At 47.1% G+C, this 21,390-nt stretch overlaps 1 protein-coding gene and 1 long non-coding RNA gene across 7 annotated transcripts in view; one reads left to right on the forward strand and one right to left on the reverse strand.

The window, feature by feature from the left end:
* Nucleotides 1-21,390, reverse strand: part of Fgf1 (fibroblast growth factor 1) — a 90,901-nt gene that overhangs the window by 60,431 nt on the left and 9,080 nt on the right. The window contains exon 2 of one of the 6 annotated variants that reach the window (XM_063232287.1): nucleotides 16,729-17,046. The exons of 4 other annotated variants lie outside the window; for them this stretch is intronic. The gene's annotated coding sequence lies outside the window, so the exon portion shown is untranslated. Of the gene's footprint in view, nucleotides 1-16,728; nucleotides 17,047-20,943; nucleotides 21,321-21,390 lie in introns of those variants that run through there. One more of the 6 variants, XM_013141104.3, reaches the window with a different exon arrangement.
* LOC106025149 (uncharacterized) overlaps nucleotides 5,629-21,390 on the forward strand; it is a 46,779-nt gene continuing 31,017 nt past the window's right edge. Inside the window, exons 1-3 of the long non-coding RNA XR_010041647.1 lie at nucleotides 5,629-6,814; nucleotides 8,701-8,826; nucleotides 17,294-17,347. This is a non-coding gene — a long non-coding RNA (uncharacterized LOC106025149). The remainder of the gene's footprint in view (nucleotides 6,815-8,700; nucleotides 8,827-17,293; nucleotides 17,348-21,390) is intronic.

A 21,390-nucleotide genomic window follows, 5' to 3' on the forward strand; every position in this document is an offset into this window, starting at 1 on the left:
TTCATGAGAAGAAGGGTGAACCGGGCTGGGGGGTGATTAAGACAGGAATAAGGCTCTTGAAGAAGGCTGAGTGAGGCTGAGAAGTTACAATACTTCCTTTGCCAGAAATCAGTCATCTGTTATGTGGGCATCTATTTGGGGACTTTATATTGGTACTTTGGTGGTTTGTCTATCTTGGTATCAATGCCGGCTTATCATGACTGGTATATAACCTTGTGGTAAGTCATGGGACTGGGGAGGGTTGGAACTCTTAATTTTGTTCCTTTATCAAAGTTGTTTAGACTGTTCTGATTCTTTTCTATTTTTACAGAAATATAAGAATCAAAATGTTAATCTTTATGAAAAATGATGCTGGAAGTTTGATAAAGGATTGTGGTTTTTTATCTTTATTATTTTCTTCTATTTGTTTTTGGTTTCTTCTCTTTTTATTCATTTCCAAGAAAAGATATGAGGATATTTCGTAACTTTCTTTTTTTCTAATAAATGTACTTGGTGTTAAAAAAAAATTAAGAAAAAAAGTTAAGATGCGTGGGGAAATGGGAGGAGGCAAGGAAGATGTGGGAAGAATACAGTTCAAGGTCAAGGATGATGCTACAAAGTCTGGCAGAAATCACAAGTGGCGTTTGGGAAAGGGAGAGGGGTGACAGCAAGAGATAGATTGAGCATGTCGGGAAATGAGGGTCAGGAAGTGAGTGGCTAAAGCTCAAGCATGTCCGGAAGGCTTCATCTGACTTCACATCCGAAAGATACATCCCCAGAGCCTGGGACAGTCTGAGATGCCAAGTGAGCCCAGCCACAGATGATCCCAGGAAGGGGAACAAGGCGAGTGTTCCCTTCTCCCTGAAGCCTGGTGCCCCCACTATGTTTCTGTTGGCCAACACCACCAGCAGGAGCAGATGACAAATATGTCCCTTGTCCTTTTGAGGCCATGTGGCCAGCTGGTGAAGGTCGGGGAGTTTGGGCCAGGAAGTTGCAAGGCTAGATCCAGGCTCGGCAGCTTACTAGCTGTATGTCAGAGACAGTAGACCACTGCTCTAAGCCCCGTGTCCCTTTTTGCACAAGCAGCAGTGTTGTTGGCATGAAATGACAACACAGAGGCACCTAAAATCAGGCCTCAGGTGCATATATTGTTAGAGCTTCCACATTTTGAAAACTGAGCTATGTAGCACTTTTTCTTAGTGGTACACAAAATGATGGTGTGTCTTGTAATTCACGGCACTTGGTTTTGATAAAATACAGAGGGAGAATCCAGGAAGTGTTTGTGGGGTGTTTGGTTCTACCTGCGTTTGAGTCGCGGTACCCTTGATATCTGGGATTTTCCTCATTTCTCCAGGTTGGTTAACTCTGTTCCCAGTAGCCGGTCAGCCTGACTGAGGGCAAAGCTCAGCTCCACTAGTGCTGTCTGTGAGAACTGGACAAGCCAGCGTCCCCTCCCTGAAACTCAGTCTGCCCTTCTCTAGTAGGGCTAGCAGTGTTACTCAGAGGGTTGTTGTGAGGATAAGATGTGATAACAGTATGAAAGTGCTGCACTACATAAATTAATTGTGATATAAATTATTAAATAATATCACCTTATTATCTTTCTGGGAAGATATTTGAGTCAGGGTCTTGCTATATATTTCTGACTGGCCTTGAACTCACTGTTGTAGCCCAGGGTAGCCTTGAATTCAAAGTGGTCCTTTTGCTTCAGCCTCCTTTGCTTCAGCTTGGAAGACAGCTGTAGACCACCAGACCCAGCTATCACGTATTATACAAAGAATTCTTTTAGTATTATCCCCAAGAGACCCTGGAAGCTCCACCACAAAGCACTCATCTTGGGTCCTGGTGGGAAGAGATTTCAGAAACCAGATCACACCGCGAGCTCAGCCTCAGCATCAAGGACACGGGCACCCATCTCACCTTGCTCTCCTGTCCCCACCCAGCCACCTGCCCTTCTGTCTACCGTCCTCCATTCTCAGCCCGGCTTCCCACACCTGCAACACACTCTCCTGGGGACTTTGGCCACTGCGGGGCTCCTTACTTGAGAACTGTTTACCTGGGAGAGAAAGCCGCTCTCCCCTCATTGGGAAAAGCCACCACAAACCCTGGCTGGGCTTTCTCTGGCAGTGAGTGACCTCCCTGAGCCCGGCCACCCGCAGGCTCCCCTTTGTGTCTCCATCTCCCTGTTCCCTCCTACACCCTTGCTCACTTGTCCAGCTGGCTGCCTCTCTCCTTGCCAGAACTGTCAGGATACTCAGTGATGTAAGAAATGGCATTTTCTCCTAAAAACTCTCACCTCTACCTAGTAGGCCTTGTTTGTCACTATTGGTGAAGCTTTATGTTTGTGACGTTGGAACCTCCCGGTGTCGTCAGAGATCTGCAGTCCTGCCCCATCCAAAGTCCTGAGGCCCCGGAGAGCATGGTCAGGTTTTCTCCTCCACAGTGGGAAAGAGCTCTCCCTGCAGGGAGGCCGGGAAGGCTGGGAGCAGACAGGCTCTGCCTATTTTCCTGATCTTTGGTCTGTCTCATTGTCTCATGAGTGCAGACAGGCTCTGCCTATTTTCCTGATCTTTGGTCTGTCTCATTGTCTCATGAGTGCTGAAGAAGGAGCTGGTGGCTTCTCCCAGCTTGGCTCTCTGCAAGCCCTCTCTTCAAGGTGAGGCTCCTCCTGAAGTCTGTCTTTTCTAAGTGGCCTGTTTCACTACCACAAGCCCAGGGTCAGGAAATCCACAAACCTCCCTAGCATGGCATCTGATAAAGTCTTGGACTTGGCTGAGTGAAGCTTAGCTCCATGCTCAGCCTTGAGGTCCTGTTACTGTGGAGTTGGATCTGTAACAGAACCTGGGGCTTGACACATGCCTCCAGGGGACTGTGGAATAGGAATGTGAGTGCAGTGGTCTAAGGAACATGTCTAGTCCCCGTTTCTCAAAACCTGTTTCTGTCCATGTAAAATCATATCATACATAGAATATGCACCAACTTGGATGTGATGTAAGATTTCATGAGATTCAGCGGCAGTGTGGCATTGTTGAATGACAGTCTAAAAAGTACAGTGTATTAGACAAGATTCCTGCTATTCCTCAGCAGTCTGTCCATCTGCAAGTCTGACACGTCCCCCAAAACATGACATCTCAGCCAGGATGTGGAGGACACGGTGGTATATCAATACATCTGCACTATGGGTGAGACAACTAGCACTGTAACTCACATTTGGGATTTTCAGTGGTGACATCAAGCCATAGCCACCAACTTCTCAGTCTCTAACAAGCTGGTAGAGAAAGGAAGGGGGAAAGAGAAGCAGCGGGTCATCCTATCAGTGTCAGCTTACAGTGCTGCAGGCTTTGGGCTCTGTCCCCCAGGCTCTCTGGGGCTCACTGTCACCTCATTCACACCCTCTACTGTCCATGTCCCAGACAGGAATGGAGGAAGTGCCTGGGATGGTGGCTGGCTGTGTGTGGCAGTCTGGGCAACCAGCCCTTTGCCTTTCCCAACTTTCCCATCCCTGCTGGCCCTCCTGGCCCTCCTGGCCCTCCTCCTGCTTACTAGGGAGGCCACAGAGGACCTGTCCAGACCAAGAGGCCACCGCCTGCCTATCCCCACAAAGGCAGGCTTGTCTGCTACTGAGCAGCCGGCCCGTGGGGGAGCCTGGGGCCACACCACTCTTTTCCCCTAAGGAAGCAGACAGGTATAGTCCAATGAAAAAGAGGGTGACCATGTTAAATGTCCCTTCTCAGCTCAGAGAAGTAATAGCAGCTATTTGACAGAAATTCTTTGCCTTGGGAGCCTGGGTCGATCAGGGCTAGGTGATAGGGCATGGGACCACCCATATCCAATCAGACTTGATCAATATGCATTTAACAAACTGCTATCTAACCCTTTGCCACCAAGTCTGCCAAAATATTTAAAATATTTCTTTGGAAACTGCTGCTTCCATTTCCTAGTTAATAAGTGTAAGAGAAGGTGTAGCCACTGACAGCCCACATTTGTTATGTCTCAGTGACTGGACCTTACAGCATGACCTTGAAGACACTGCCCTTGGCTTTCTGTCTTTTTTCTTCCTTCATGATCCACCCCCATTAAGGATATTGCAAATAAGGAACCTGGACAGACACGCTGCGGGAATGAAGGTGGAGTTACGGTTACAGACATGGGCTTTACTGTGAGGCTCCCTGCATTTAAATCCAGACAGTCATTTTACCTCTCAGCCTCAGCTGCTTCACTTGTAAAAGGAGGCCCGTGCTAGAATCCAGCCTGAGTGTTTGTTACCCAGATGCCTTAAGAGAATGCAAGTGAAGCTCTCAGCACAATGCCTGGCTTATAAATAAAATATGCATTATAGAATCTCATAATTTTGGCTATCATTTTTGTCATTCTGATTACTCAGGATGAATAAGATCAACTCGATTGAGACTGAGAAGCTAAATCGTAAGCATTGAGCCAGGCCCTGCTAAGTGCTGTGAGGCAGATGCCAAGACCTGGGGAAATCAAGAGCTGGTACAAAAGAAGGAAGCAGGAGAATTTCATGAAAGGAGAGACAGAGATGCTTTACAGGTCTGGGACAGAATAAAGCACCTGCTTGAGCAAAATCCTGGGTAGGGGAGGTGGAGGGCATCCTCTCGGGGTGAGAGGGGAAGGCCAGTGAGAAGGGGGCTTTCCAGAGATGCACTTCATCAGTGCAGACTGGTTTGGAGTTGCATCATGGGAGGACCTCAAGGGATACCACTCAAAGCATCCAGGCTTTCATCTGCAAGCAGATCAAAGTGGAGCCAGTAGAGATTTTCTGAGAAGGGAACTTGGGAAGTGCTCCTGCAAACAGGAAATCTTGGGGTACTGATGAGAGTGGGTTGAGGCAGAGCAGAGGCTGTGGAGGACAGTACTGTGTATTCCCATCTCTGAAAAGTTAACCAGTCTTCCACTCCTGGCTTGATGTTTATCTTCTTCCCTAGACTGCAAGCTAGTCGAGGCCAGGGCCCCTGTACTTCCTTCCAGTACAGTCCCTGGGGATGGTAGCTTATTGAAAGATCTTGACCTTGAAGCATAAAGGAGAAAAGAAAGGGTGGTTCTGAGTCCTGTGAAGGGGAGGAAGGAAGAATCAGACAGAATTCAGGCTGTAGGGTATGAGGCGCCAGTGCAGGGCTATTTGCTGAAAGAATGGAGAAGCCTATTTGGCAGAGCAAATGGCAGGGGGCTCTTTGTGGGGTGCATCACTGCTGAGCCCCTGGCCAGCAGCGAAAGTGGGGCTCTGCAGAGCAGCAGAATGGGATAAAGATGCGGTAGAGTCAGAGCAGAGGGCAACAAGGCTCTTCAGGGGAAATGACCTGGAGAAAGGGGGACAGAGCAGCTACGGTGGAGTCACCTATGTGCCTAGAGCACTCCAGCACACCCGCGTATCTCAGAGGAGAAGCTGCAGGAGCCAGGCAAGCAAAGGCCAAGTCAGGAGGAGAGGCAAAGGGCGCTGGGTCCCCGCATCTGATGGTGTATCGGAGCTGGGCCACACTGCCGAAAGCCCCCAAGAGGCCAGACAGAATGGGAAGCAGACACTGGAGCCTCAGGATGGGTCTCCTGCTTTCCAACCCTTCTGCACATGGCCACTAGTGTCCTCCTGAAGGAAAGTCTGTCTTCAGCAGCTTCCCTCTTCTGAGATCTCAAAGGCCAAAGTGCTTGGCCAAGCGTTTAAGCGACTCCAAATCTGGTCTGCAAGCCCTCACCATTCACCTTGACCTCCCACCTCTCAGCAATCTCAGCAGCTCCCCCGTCCCGGCTGCACACAAAGAACTTCCATGCCTTTCCCAGTTAGGTCACACTGTTCCCTCAGGCTGGAGGGCCTTCTCTATGCTCCACCACCCTTCTGTCCTCAAGGCTGAATGTCACCTCCATCACAAAGCTTTCCCAGACTCCCTCATAAAAAGGCTCCTTCTTTCCTTCAAGGACCACAGTGTGTTACCAAGCAATAATTTTATTCCTTCTCCAGTCAAGATTTTGCCTTATCTCTCCCCTGCATGAGCTCATGAAAGCAGAAAACATATTTTATCGTTGACTTCCTTACAGCGTGTTATCTTGCAGAAGGCACTCAACAAATACCAGCAATGCATATGCCTAGAATTAGCCTGTCCTACGGTCAAGTGTGTTAGCTGAGATCTCTGCACACACCCTTATGCATACATACTACGACTGCTGAACATTTCCCATGGCTAGACAGAAGTGGGAAAACTTGGCGTGGCCATCAGAAGTGCTTTACCGTATGTGCTGTCTAGTACAGTGGTTTACAGGAATTCCAACAAAATCCCACCATGATCATAAACATCGTCATTCCAAGGGCCAGGAATTGGGAGGAAAAACTTTCTCAACACTCAACTTACAAACTCAAAAAGCATCTGTTCATTATCTATCATTTCTAATCCTCCCAGCAGGCCCTGACAGTATTTAGATTAAATTAAGAGACTGTTTCTTTACTCAGTAACTTGTTGGAAACAGCTTATTATTGCTGTAAGAAAGATGGGTAATCCAGATATGAACCCAATATGGTCCAGGGAGGACCTAGTGTGTGTCAGTAGTGAGTCTGCAGGATCAAACATGGTACCATAAACGAGCCTGGTCAGCTCCTTCCGTGGTCTGTGTTAGAGGCTAGATATTTTCTGTATTGTTCTATAAAACGGCAATTTGGGATTGATCTAGACAGTACTGCTTCTTTTTCCTCTTTTGCCTCCTTTGTTTTATTTTAGGAGAGGCAGTTATAAAACACAGCTGGCTCCATGGAAGGGAAGACTACATTCCCGATGCAGCTGTGAACAACAGAATTTTAAATCTGTCTGTAATCTAACCAGCCTGGCTCCTGGTAAGCAAGAGAAAAAAGAGTTAACTGTCTTTAACACTTAGACTTTGACATGCCCTTCCCCGAAAGAAACAAGGATAATGTATTTTGAGTGATTTTAAAATCCAGTTTCCTTGGATTTTGCACAGTAGGATGGAGGGGTCACCAAAGCACAGAACTGGTGACAAGTCCCCTCCATCTTCATAATAAAACCTTTTTTGCACATTTGCTCCCTGCTAGGCAGAATGCTTAGAAGAGCTTTGCCCAGTTTACTTCATTATGTCCTCCAAGGTATGAGCCATTTATGTATGGGGAAGTTGAGGCTCAGAAAAATGAGCTTGCCTTCAATCACACAGCTGGTTCAGGGGAGGACTGGAATTTAAACCAAGTTGTCTAACTTTGGCACCCACATTTTAGTCACAACTGGGATTTTTCCTAACCTATCCTCACTGTAGCAGAATTGCACCAAAAACATACTTGGGCGATGAGTAATGACCAGAGCTGAGGACATGGAAGGTATGTTAAATGGTAGCGCCTTGTCTTGATTCTGAAAGACAAAGGCAAGAAATGTGCCAGTTGGACTACCTAGCAAATCCCTCAAAATAGACTTTCTGCATTTGTGTGTTCCCCAGATTCCTATGTTGAAATTCTAATCCTTAAGATGATGCCATTAAGAGGTGGGGCCTTGGTTAGGTCAGGAGGGTGGAGCCCACATGAATGGGATCACTGGCTTATAGCAGACACCCCAGAGTGCTCCCTCACCCCTTTCACTGTGTGGGGTTCCAGGGGACAGATGGCCTTCTAGGAAGCAGCCCTTAGCAAACACCAAGGTTCTTAGACCTTGATTTCACAACTTCCCAAGTCATAAGAAATAAATATCTGTCATGTGTAAGCTTCCAGTGTAACATTTTGTTATAGCAGACTAAACATACTAAGATGATTGCTATGCGTGTTTTTTACAAGGATGTTCAATACAGTCTTATTAATAATTGTAACCACAAATTGAATATCCAATTAGTAAAGGACTCAGTAAGTAAATTACAGAGGATTGTGCCTACTCCTTGTGATGATATACTCATTACGCATTGCACATATGTATTAGTAATACCACTAATAAACAAATAATACAGGAATGTGTTATCATTAAAATTCTATTTTAGAAAAAATGAAATGGTGCATGCTCATAATATATTCTTGAGTGCAAAAATTAAGTTAAAAGCCTCTAAATACATTATGATGCTATATGTGTTTATACACTCACAGACACACACATATACATATATAGGTTGATAAGAAGGTAGTTAGCTGAATGGGTAAAGAGAGACAAACATAAAATCACAGGAAAAACTGGAAAGGTAACAATCAATGTTACCAATATTATAATACCTCTGTGTGATGGGTAAATTTTTATTTTCTTTAGAGTATTTATATTTAATATTTTCTATAATGAGATCTGTATCCAAAGTTAATTTTTGAGTGACATATATCAACTTCATTAAACAAGTAGATTTTGAATATTCACTATGTACTCCTCCCCTTGCTTTCTTCAAAACAATAACAAAGAACTAGAAGTGAGAAAAGACAGCACGTTTACTCATACCCTTGCTCTGATATCATTCAGGATGACCTCCTGCTAGCCTTTTCCGGCTTTTAAAAACATAGTAGTGGCCAAGCCAGGTAATGCCAGAGCCCTGGTGTGTAGTTACGAGTGCAGCCAGGCTCCAGACCCTGACTTTGCCACTTCCACCCTGTGACAGTGTCACCTCCCTCTAAGCCTCTGTCCCATCATGTAAAAGGATTGGCACCTCCTCCCTGATCTTTTGGAGGGAACTTTTGGAGGGATAAATGAGTTAATATAGTTACAGTTCCTCCAAAGCACCAGAAATAACAGCTATTATTGTGTTCTGCAGAAGCTGGACGTGGTGGTTCTGTTTCAGATCTATGGCTTTCTTCTGAAGAGTAATAACACGAGAGTGTTTGCCTAAGGAAGAGGGACCACTGCGCAGGTCTTGTGGAAAACAGATCATTTAGTCAAAGTACGTTCTATCAAAGCTGTGAATTTTGTCCTCATTTTTTAAAATCATTTTTTATTCTTAGTTGATAAAATAGTTCCTCAAGAAGAGTGAATTAGGTCCATTTGGCCTCATATCCCAGCCAGAGATGGAAAAGACAGAAAGAACTACCATGGTACCAAGAGAGAAAAGCATTTACACACCTCTTAGAAAAGTTGGGTGCAGGGGAGCTAGGGGTTTAGCTCAGCGGCACAAGTGCCTGCCTGGCAAGCACAAGGTCACAAGTTCAATCCCTAGTACCTGCCCCACCAAAGTCAAAGGGGTTAATGTTGGACAAAGTTAAATTTTTTTAAGAGAAAAAAAAAGTAAAAATAAAAGTTTCATAATGGGCTAGCTAACAAGAAAGTAACAATAATTAATACATTATGTATTGTTATCTTCACAGTATTTACTCAGAGTACAAGATACAGGCGTGAAATACTGTCCAGACAGTATTAGAACAAACCTTTCCTTTCTTGTCAATGAACTAAGAGAAACTAGCGTATAACTATCATAACTATCTTATATGTATGTATCTAGCTATATATATATTTCCTTTTGTCTTCCTGCCTTTCCCCTTACCCCCATCACAGTTTCTCTTTTGTTTGAACAGTTTCTTCCCTATCCACAATATCTATTTACATTTTGGATCTTATTCACTTTTTAAGCTTCTCACACTAGTGAGACAATACAACGTTTACATATGCAGGTCTGATTCATTTCACTTATGAATATGGTCTCCAGTTCATTCATTTACCTACAAAAGTCTCAAATGTATCCTTCTTTACAGCTGAGTATTACTTCATTATAATTTTAAAAATCACATCTTTTTTTATCTATTTCTTGGTTGATGGGCATTTGGGTTATTTTCAAGATTTCACTATTACAAATTGTGCTGCTGTAAACATGGGTACACATATTTCACTGTGGTATGGTATTTTTAATTCTTCTGGGAAGCTACCCAGCAGGGGGAATAGCTGGGTCAAATGGACCTCTAATCCTAGTTTTTTGAGGAATCTCCACGCTGATTTCCAGTGTTTGTACCAGTCTACACTCCCACCCACAGTGGAGAAGAGCTCCTTTTTCCCCAATAGTCCCTCCAGCATTTGTTACTGATTGATTTTCTGATGATAGTCACTCCTTCTGGAGTGAGTTGGAATCTCAGTGTGGTTTTAATTTGCATTTCTCTAATGACCAATGATGTTGAGCATCTTTTCATCTATTTACTTGCCATTTGTATTTCTTCATCTGGGAAGTGTGCATTCATCTGAGATGCCCATTTTTGGGCTGGGTCTTTGAATTTTGGGGGCCTGATTTTTTTCAATTCTTTATGTGTTCTAGATAGAAATCCTTTGTTTAAAGGACAAATGGCTATAATTTTTTCCACTATGTGAGTTTTCTTTTCACTCTGTTGGTGATTTCTTTTGTTGAGAAAAAATCAACAAGTTGATTTTTTGTAAGTATTTCCTGTGCAATTTGGATTGTGTTCCTGAATTCTCTGCCTACACCTGTCTTTAGGAGTTCTACCTATTGTCTCTTTCAGTAGATTTAGTGTTTCTGTTTTGGTATTTAGATCTTTGATCCATTTTGACTTCAGTTTAGTGCATGGTGATAGACATGAGTCCAGTTTTAATTTTTGGCATGTAGAAAGCTAGTTTTTCCAGCACCATTTATTAAAAAGGCTATGTTTCTTCCAGTACATATGTTTGGCTCCTTTGACAAAGATAAGGTGGCTGAGTGTGTTTGTAGTTGTCTGCATCTTCTATTCTGTTCCACTGATCCTCAGGTCTGGTGTTTGTTTGTTTTGCCAGTACCATGATGGTTTTATCATGGTAACTTTGAACAAAGCTAACTTAGTTGGGTTTAGAAACCTCCTACACATGACCCCTTATGGGCAACAGCCATCTAAAGTCCATAACTTTTCCTGAGCTACTCTGCAACTTTGGCCTTGGAGTTCTAGTCCATCTGGTGCCTGGAGGACACAGTGCCATGCACCCTTGGTAAAGAAAGTGTTCCGTAACCAGTGAACTCTTAGCAGCAACAGCCTCTGTCCTGTTGTGGCTCTGTTCCCACAGCCTCAACTGTGGTCACTTCTTGTGCATAACCTCTAGCCTCCTAATCCACGTCATGGCCTTTCCTCCTGCCCCTCTTAGTGTCAGTTCTCCTCTCAGGAGCCAAGGGAAGGTCTTAAAATGTTCACCTCTCCATGTCACCACCTCTCCAACCTGCCCAGTGACTCCACGTCACTCATGACAAACCCTGATGTCTCCACGTGCCTGCACACACGGCCGCTGCATGCCTCCCCAGCTTGTCTGGATCACCCACCCCCTCTTATCTGCCAGGCTTTCTGTGTCCTGGCCTCCTGTTACATTCTAGGACACCCCATGCTGGGGCCTTGCTGCATGTTCTTCTGCCTAAGATCAGCCTTCTCCTGGTGTGCATGTGGTCCTCATTCTTTGAATTTCTGCTTCTGTGTCGCTGCCTCAGAGAGGCCCCTGTGTACCCCATATAATTGCCTTGTTTTCCTTATGGCATAGATTTTGGGGGGGGGGGTCTCACTACGTAGTTTAAGCCTGTTGTGAACTCAATATGTAGCCCAAGTTGACCTTAAACTCAAACTCAAAGCAATTCTCTTGCCTCAGTTTCTCAAGTGCTGGGATTACAGATGTGCTCTGCCACACCCAGCTCTGCAGGGTAAATCTTGCCCCCGTGTCTTCACTGACTTACTTGGTTTGTGTGTGGATGCCAGGCCTGTCACATACTTTCCTGCCCCATCAGAACATAAATTATCCAAGGGCCAGGCTGTATCTATCCTTTTGATGTTATATCTCTGGTGCAGGACATCTCGTGGAATTGGTGCTCAACAAACATGAAAAGAAGTGAGGCAGAGAGAGAGTAAGAAAGTCCTAAAAAGCGGGAACACCTCTCCAGGCAGCCCAGTTTCCTGTGGAGGTAGGCAGTATGTCCTGCTGAGCCCTAAAATTATGGTGCAAGTTAAAAATAACAGCCTGGGTGGAGTGAGAAGACCTTCAGAGGATGGGGAAAAGATAATGAGAAACATGAGCTGGCCAGCGCAGATCCAGCAGGATGTGGGCCTGGCCAGGAAGAAAAGGATCTGGACTCCAGGAAAACACTGCCTTTGGGGCTGCCATTGTCTGATGAATGTACAGCTCCTACTTAGTCACCAGAGTCTTTCTCTTGATCTGCCTGTGTATGAAGGACTTTAAAGTAGCCGATTTAGGACTTGCTTCTATCCTAGACCAGGATAGGATTAGAGATTTTTACAAAGATAATTCCTAGAACAGACCATTCCTGGCCAACAGGGAGAAGAGGGAGAGGCCTGGAGGTAACAGAGGCCAAGAAGCCTACTTTGGCTCACCCTCCCCTTGACCTCCTCCAGGGCCCATCCAGCGTGGGATCCGAACCTCCCACCACAGTGGGCTGCAGCTAGCTAACCCAGGGTGAAGCCACCCTCCAAAGGCTTGGCTTGGTTCTGGGGCAGCGCAAGACAGGGAGGGTCAGGTCAATGGGTCAGTAGAAACAACACAGACATTGCCTTGGAAACGTTCCCCACCCCCTTGTTCAGCAGGCCTCTGGATCCACCCTGAACCAGCTGTGTGTTAAACTCCCAGGCCTCAGGAAGGTGGAAAAGCTCTGAGAAGGGTCAGAATGGAGCGGGAAGGGGTCCACCTCCTCTATGGGGCTGTATCCATCTTCAGGCCTTAGTGAGAAGCCTGACGTCCCAGGAGAGCCGCAGGCTACAAATCCATCTTTCAAGCCTGGCCCCATAATGAGTGGATGAGCTGAGCAGAGTGTGGGGGCTGCCAGCATCCCCTCCTCCAGACCACAACCTGGATCCAATCCCAGAATTCATCTCTCTGTGCTGCTTCGGAAGCCAAGTAATGTGCTCATGGTCACCTGGTGCAAGGGAATATTCACAGATCTCTAAGACACTGATCGCCGCTGAGTTTTTCCATATTCACAGCTATGAGACAGGCAAGGGGCCACAAATGGAGGGAGGGAGGAGCATTAGCAAGTATCAAGAGAGACTGCCACGCTGTAGGCTTTACACACACCTCTGTTTAACCTCCCACATCCAGCCCTGAGGGAGGTGCTGGGGGGGAATAAAAATAAAAGAGGATCAGCTCCCTACCCCCAGACTACTCTGGGAAGGAGGGTGCAGCATAGGAAGCTGAACTGCAAATCCCTGAAGTATTTGCCACCTGTAACAGGCCATTCCTCTAGTGTCAGAAGTCATTTATCAAATGATTTGAACTCACAGCCCAGTTCCAAAGAAAATGAGCAGAATTTTCAATAAGTTTTTGTACTGAGGAGCCACCAGGTCCCTGGCTGGGTAGGAATTCCAAGGATTGAGCAAAGGGAGCAAAGGTCAATGCTTTAATCATTCTTTGGGAACATCTACAGCTTGAAACTGCTGGGCAAGCTGGTGTCTGCTAGGGCTTGAACCATTTAAGAAGCTGTTTCTTTCTTGGCTGGATCTAGATTCTTGTCCTGAGAATTTTAAGTACTGAGAAAGCACATGATAATCTTCCCTCCCTAGAACAGGAAAGGCTGATGGGGAATAGGAGGGCTGACTGACCCTTCATGTTCCAGGGTCACTGTTAAAATTTCAAATACATTTATATGCAGATTTCTGAAAACCTTAACCAGGTGGCAAAGTGTGTCAGCAGCAATAACAACACATATTTTGTTGAGCAAATGCTATGGATGATGCCCTGTGTACTAAAACATTTTGAGTAATTAGCATGTGTTCTCTCTAAACTTTTATACTAACTCTATGGGATGCACACAGCTAACACTGACATAGCACCAACATGTACTTTAGATTTTACCTGCACTAACTTATATATTCCTGTTAACAGCACTAAAATACAGCTGTCCTTATGGTGGCTATTTTGTAGAGACAGAAAGATTATATAACGTGGTCGGGACCACACAGCTATTGAGTGGCAGATCTCAAGTTTAAACCCAGACAGCCCTCTCCAGGTCCCTGCTCTTGACCACTGGGGTAGCCCAGCAGAGCACCACAGCTGTTTCTGAAATAATGGAAGAACAATGCAACGTGGGTCCGCGCCAAAACTGTCCAAACCTTTCTTAATCTCCCTCAGCATGGACATTCCAGGCCGGGCCAATTGCATAGTGACGTCAACCTTCCTCGTGAAAGGTGCCATTGTGAAAGTGACTTGCACCTTCACCCTTTAGAACAATTCCCTCCATCACTCCAAACATAGGAAACTGATCAAGCTCAAGGGGGAATGTTTTGCCCCTGGTAACTGAAACGTCACCTGTCACTGAGCTGCTTGGAGCAGCTGGGCCATCCTGGCCTGCGACCCCAAGCAGGGAAATCCTGCGCTCTGGACCGCTGAGCTGGCTGTATGGCCCGGGCCTGGCTCTCAAGCATGAAGGCTCAGCTTTCCCTTCTTGGCACTGTCACCTTCCTACAGGGATTCTGAGGAAGGACATGAAAAGATCCTTCTTGGAAGCTCTTTCTGTCCCCCAGAGGTAGTAGACAGCACCTTGCACGCGTTGAGTAAACCACACCCATCACCCCCATCAGATTGGCAAGGAAGGCAGAGGCCACCTGCTCTGGCTGTTGCGGTGCGTATGTGGGCTCAATGTGCTGGCTTGCTATCCCCCTTCTGGGCACCTGGAATCACCCGTTTGCCTTTGATACCTGTCACCGACAGCGTTACTCATTTATGTGCATGAATAACACCAGGAGAGTGGATTTTCCAGGCCCAAAGTGAGTGCTGTGTGGAGATGGGATCAAGCCTTCTGAGCCAGAGCACACGACACACAGCACAGGGTCCTGAGAGCTGTGAGGGGACCCTGGACGCACGCTTCTCAGCTTTGCTCTTGGACATGCGTGCCCTCTTCAGAGCAGCAAGGACCAACCCTAGGCAGTCCCAGTGCTGTCCTGGCCTCATGTGGTTACACTCTAGTGGAGAAAATAAGCAATAGAAAAATTACTTAAATCTAGCAAGATGACTGTTGGCTGGGGACAGCCCATGAAGGAAAAGAGGACAATGAGGATACCAGGAGAGCCTTTCTGGGGAGTGGACAGGAGAGTAGAGGCCTTAGGATGAAAAGGGTTCTGCTGTGTAGAGAATGGAGGTGGGGCGCACCCAGGCAGGAGGAGCAGTACCCAAAGTCACAGCGGCAAGAAAGGGTGCAGAACAGAGAGGAAGCCAGGGGGCTCCTGTGGGTACTTCGTGTGCTGGCTGCTCTCTCTTTTCCGAAGTACACCTCGAGATTTTGTCCTGGCTTAGCCAAATCCAGTCATTCTGCTGCAATCCAAAGGAAAGGAATTGTTTTATTGTTTTTGGAAAGGAGTTTTTTCTGTGGCTAGCAAGGCACCGGGGCAAAGACCTGGCATGTGTTTTTCTGTAGCAGGATTTTTGTTGCTGCTACAGAATATGGATTGTGCCCACAATGGTTGGCACCGTGCTGATGTTTCTCAATGAGGAGAAAGAGGCGTCAGGTAGCCGAGGCATGCAGGCAGCTGGCAGGGCTGCCAACACCGAGCTGGAATTCCCCCTCCCGCCCCCGGCCCCCAGGCATTTCACTGCTTCTTGTAGGAAATCCTAAACGAGGCAAGGTCTGCCAGCTGGATCTGTGCTTTCTCCTTTCAGCACCTCTGCCCCTTGCCGTTCTGCCCCCTCCTTCCCTTGAGGTCACTGGTGTTCTCTTGGGCTTCCTGCCGCTCTCTTGGCCTCCTGAATGTGACCTAGTCCTGCATTCTCACTAGATAGCCTCACTCATGGGGAAGAAGGGACCGTGTTTAGGCCCTTGTGACGGGGCCCCTATAAACACCTAGAAATACGCTGCTGAGGGTGTACCGTGGCTGGAAGACTACTTGGGAAGTAGCCTAGAACTCTGTTCTTCGTGCCCACATAGCCAGCCCCGGGTTGTGAAGCCAAGAAGCCTGATGCCTGCTTCAGAACTGACCTGAGGCTGACCCCCACTGGGGGCATCTCCAAGTGTCCTTTGGTTGAACATTTACTCTTGAGAGGATCATGGCCTCCCCTGCCGTTCGATAGCTTACAACTTCAGGAATAAATCCTCCACCTATCTGACCCTGCCTGCCCTATGGGCTCATATTTCCGCTGCCCCTGCTGTCCAGTCATACTGGCCTTCCAGTGACCTGGCTTGCTACGCTGCCTCAAGCCATGCAACCTTGCACGTGCTCTTCCCACACCCAATCTCAACCCAAGCATCACCTCTTGGAAGATCTGGTCCCACCCTGACCGACTCAGGGGCCTCTACCATCTGCTTTGCAGACCACCTAGAAAAGTGACCTCTGGACTGATGTCCATGTGCCCATCTAACTCACGAAGCAGAGGTGCTGGCCCCAGGTGCTGCAGCTGTGTTTACAGTCTCCCTGGAAAGCAGGAGATGCCCCGTGACCATGGTGGGGCCGAATGACCCTGAAGTGGTCATGTAAGCCCCGTCCCAGGCCTCCCTCCCTCTCTTTCTCTTCCTGCCTCCTTCCATCTGTTTTCTTTACGTCCCCTTTTCTCCTCCCTCTTCACTCTTCCTGTTCAGTCTTTCATCTCTCCTGGTTCTTACGCCCACTTGTGGCTCCTAAGAAAATTGTGTGTGTGTGTGTGTGTGTGCGCGCGCGCATGCGCATGTGTATTTGATTGTAATAGGGCTCAAACTCAGGGCCTTTTGTATGTCAGGCAAACACTCTACCACTGAACTACACCCACAGCCCAAGATATCATTTAAGTTGCCAGAAAGGTACTCAAGAGTTTTTTTTTTTCTGTTTTTTGAGATGTCGCAACTTAGCATCCTATGCTGAATTGTAACTAGATCACCCCAAAATCATGGCCTAGTCAGGGAACCTAGAATCTGGTTTCTTACCTTCTGCTTTTTCTGAAGGCTCTGTAGCAAGTTCCATGACCAAGTGATGGAAACAACAGGAATTTGTCATCTAAGTTCTGAGTGCTGGAAGTTAAAGGTCAAGGTAGGGGCAGACTGGGTTGCTTCCTAGGGCGGTGAGGAAGGATCTGTTTCAGGCTTCTCTGCTTGAGGTGAGACGGCTGCCTTAGTCCTATGTCTCTCACATCATCTTTCCTCTATACACATCTCTGTGTCCATATTTCCCAGTTTTAGGGGCTGGGGGTTTAGCTCAGCAGCATAAGTGCCTGCTTGGTAAGCATGAGATCGTGAGTTCAATCCCTGGTACCAAAAAAGAAAACAAAAACAAATTTCCCAGTTTTATAAAGATGTCAGACATTGTGGGTTAGGGACCTTATCTCCGAATAAGTATCCTTGGGGTTAGGGGTTAATGTCAGTGTATGGGCACAACCTGTGACACCTACCCCCATATGCCCGTTTCCCTAGCACTCTGATTCCTCAGGAGAGAGTAAATGGGGACGCACAAGGACAGATCGTCTTCCAGAGATTTTTCGTTTCTTTTTTTTAGGGAGTCGGGGAGTGAGGCAGACAAGATGGTAATGTGACAGACACCCATCTACAGGTAAGAAAGAATGGCTGAACAGACAGTGACTAAAACCACCCTCAGAATAGCCTTGTGTAGTGATGGCAAACCATTTAGACTCCAGTATCCAAACTGCAACCCCAAACCCACTTATTTATTGCAAAGTACTGACACTATAAGTAAACCTGAATATTGAGGTTTTAGTTTAGAAAAAAAGAACTCATACATTAGCATCTTTTTTCTTAAAAGAAAACTAACATGCATGCTATAGGTTGACTACCACGGGCCTAGTGGTTAGGTATTGGACGCAGGTTATGTGCTAGTCCTGAGTTTCAAGGCACCTACTGACAATAGGGCCTTTTCTCTCACTTACAAAACTGGGTAGAAATAGGATTTGATGTACGGGACCAGAGCCAAGAGTTGACGAGTGATAACAGGAGCGCAGGGCTCAGCACTATGCCTACCACACAAAAAGCGAAGTGTGGAGTCGATGTCATTCAGGAAGAGGCGATGCCACTGCTCTAGGCCTCACAATGCTATGCGCCCCTTAGTAGTAATAAAGGGAAGGGATTCGGTGACAGCCAGAACTGAGCTGCTTCAGTGGTGGCTTATGGAGCCCAGGCATCAGAACCACACGGCTCCACCAGGAAAAGCGGAACCTAAGGTCCCTCACAAACTCAGTGAGTCGCTGCATGGAGCACTCCCCTGTGAGTCTTACGCACACTGAAGTGTGAAAAGCCCTGGAGCAGGGCACAGGTTCTGGAGGAACACTGATGAGGCGTGTGCACGAGTCATCCTCATACCCACACAGGGCTGGTGCATGGGAGCACACCCCGACACCTATCAGTAACACCCTTTCCTTGGACAGAGTCGGACAGGGCGAGCCCCATGTCTACCTGTTATGTTTTAAATGGACTCTTTAGAGGGGCCGGTTCTTTCACAGCACTAGAAGCCTTACTGTGCCAAGACATCGAGTTCTGAGTTATCTACCCTTCCGCTTCCCATAGTGAGGGTTACTCAGCATTAACCTCAGGCTTGGCTCAAGGTGGGCTCTGACCTTAGGGTAGAGAGGTGCAGGGCGTCCTGGCCAGCATGCGTGGTGTGCTGCGGTCTGTGTCTCAGGCTCCCTTTCCTCTGTCTTGGGGCACCGTCTGTGATTCAGGAAAGCCAGAGCACACCTTGTGCCTCGGTGCTTGTATTCTTGTCTAGAGTCTCTCTGTGCTCTATGCCAAGGTCCCAACTAGGTCCTGCCATCTCTTAGCAGAATCTCCCAATTCCAGCCTATTTCCTAGGGTCTTCTCATAGCATCTGTGGCTGAATTTCTGTTGCTAAGTTTTACCTGCCTCTTATGACACCTCTCATTGTCCCCAAAACAAATATAGACCCCCAGTTGGGAACGCAGACTCACAGGACAGCCTGGGTGTGATGTGTGGCTCTGCCACTTGGTACCCGTGAAGCCACAGGCAAAGGGTTCACCCACTGAGCCTCAAGTCCTGAATCTGTAACAGTGCTGTGACAGTACTGTGACAAACTAAAATCCTGGCTCAGTACTCAAAGGAAGTGCTCACAAAATGGGTGACCAGGATGGAAGCTCTTCGCTTTCCAAATGCTCATAGATGCAAAGTTCCATGCCAAAAAAAGTGCCTCAATGCTGCCAATAGGTGGCACTAATTGTCACTCATAGAATAGCACTTTAGACAGTGAGCAGCCTCTGCAGAGCTCACAGTTTAATAGGATGAGACCAGCTATTCACATGGCACTCGCTGTAAGCCAGGCACTATATTAAGGCAGTTACTCCTTTGATCTTTTCTACGTCAAAGTGTATACTTTATTACCTACTTTACAGATAAGCACACTGAAGCCGATCACAGGACTAATAAGTGGCAGTCAGACTTTGAAGCTACAGAATCCATATACTTACACTCCATGTTACACTATTTCTCTTATACAGTGTGATACAGGAGGTAAAATAATTGCTAGTCCTGCCCCACTTTCAGTCCCTTCAGGCCACCGACCCAGTCCTATACCCTGCGCTCCTTCCAGCTAAACTGGACAGTTTGTCAGCCTGGCTCCTTTCTGTAACCAGCTCCCCTTATAGGTCCCCTCCCTTCTCTGTGGTTGATGGGGCTGGACCCAGTCACATGGTGAAATGGGTCACTGTGTGGGTACTTGATGAACAATTGCTTGTTGATGAATCCTTTCCTAAGAAAAAATACTCATTTACCCACAATTTATATACCACAGATAGATATTATTTTATTAAAAGCATGGTATGTCTGTGGCACAAATGGCTAGAGATTATTTCTATAGCAACCTAAATAAGTCAAGGGTTTTGCCTCAGCTAAGCACTGTGTATTTAATGAGGTAGAAGTGGGTGTACCTTGCACTCTGCACAATGGTTTATTCAGGGTCTAAAAAATGCATGTCCATCCAGAGATTTACCATGCTATCCCTGCAGGGACGGGTCGTCCTTTGCTAGTGTCATCTGTTCCCCGTCTCTCCAGAAAGTCGTACCTTCATGGTTGGCGCTACTCAACTGTAAATCAAGCACTTTCCCAGATGCTGTTTCCTAACCCCTCTTTGAGCCCAGGGAAGACATAAACAGTTTTGGGGGACAGTGTACAGGAAGTTCATCCACTCCTTCCTGAACTTTTTATATATTAACTTTGCCTTGGGTTAAAACTTCATTTGCAAGCCTATGCATTCCTACTAAAAACAGCAAGGATAAAGTCTCCCTGCATCGTCAGCCAGCTCCCTCAGCAGCAGACTGGCATTCCCACCCTCAGGGATATAGTTTCAAAAGGGGACTTTCCTCGGAAGTCCGTAGTGACCGACACAAAGAAAACAGAGGAATAGGGAATTGTGGCTGTGAATCAGAGTCTCCACCAAAATCCACACTTATTCACACAAACAGCCCTGCTAAACAGCTGGCCAGCTCCTTGCTGGACACCACTTGCCAAAGCAAGACTCTTTTCTTTTATCTCTTGGTTAGCTAGGCCGGCTCATCCTTATGCAAAGCCCCAGGAAGGCAGCCCAACTCACCCTCTGCCCAGTGTTCTCTTCCTCTCAGTGGGGCTTAGGGAGCTAAACCATAACATGAACAATCGCATCCCTGTAGAGAATGAAAGGGAAAGCACTGATCACCAAAGCAGAGGGAGGAGGGGCAGGGGAGGCGCCCTTAAAGCAGTCAGAGCAAGTACAAAGTGCTGGAATTCTGCGGAGAGGTGAGCTCGTGGACTGAGATGGGAGGTGTGGCTCGAGAAAGTACTCGATTAGATGCCTGAGATTCCCATCCCAGCATCTGGAGGCCTGAGTTTCCCAAGTACTTCAGCATAGGAGCCCTGCATACCTTTGGTACACACCAGCAGGGAGGGCGTGGAGAGTATGCAAGCCCAGTGGTTAGCATTCTGGCTCCTTCTTTCTTGGTGGTGTGGAAGGGGTCCAAGGTGAGGGTGAGATAGTCAGAGATGATCAGACAAAAGGGGAGAAGTAACCAGCTGGCCCAGAGTTGGGACATCCGAATACCACCCTATCAAAACCCAGAGCTCACACCCTCAGACAATCCTATTATTCTGCCTGACATTATAGCAAAAGCTTCCTAAGTAAGATCTAAAGCACCCACCAGGTGAACTGACCTCTGAAGGCACTGAATTTCCAGCCTTCCCTGGGAGGGTGAGCGTGACACAGCAAGATAATGTCAGCCAGACTCACTGCGGCCACGCTTGCGGCTTCCGCCCCGCTGACCGCAGCGCTGTATCCAGCCCTGTTGTAAGCCGGAACATTCTAGCTCCCGCCTGTCCCTGGGGCAAGTGCTGGGGGCAGGAAGATAATGGAGCAGAGCGCATGCTTGCTTTTGCAGTGTCTAAACTCCGAAGTGCTATTTTTGCAAGTCTGTGCCATTAGCAAGCTCTTCCCCCACCAGGGGTCAGGGATCTGCCAACCAGAGGTGAGCTCCTGGGGAGTCTCTGCTATCTGCTTAACACACTTCTCTTCGGGCCTTAATGCCTTTTTTTTTTACTTTCCTCTCAGTAGCCTGTACTTTCACCCGGACACACACCCTCAGCTCCCAACATAACCAGTTC

This window comes from Cavia porcellus, unplaced genomic scaffold (assembly GCF_034190915.1).
Source record: "Cavia porcellus strain 051 isolate PalLab524CR breed Dunkin Hartley unplaced genomic scaffold, mCavPor4.1 scaffold_21, whole genome shotgun sequence".
Classification (NCBI taxonomy): Eukaryota; Metazoa; Chordata; class Mammalia; order Rodentia; family Caviidae; genus Cavia; species Cavia porcellus.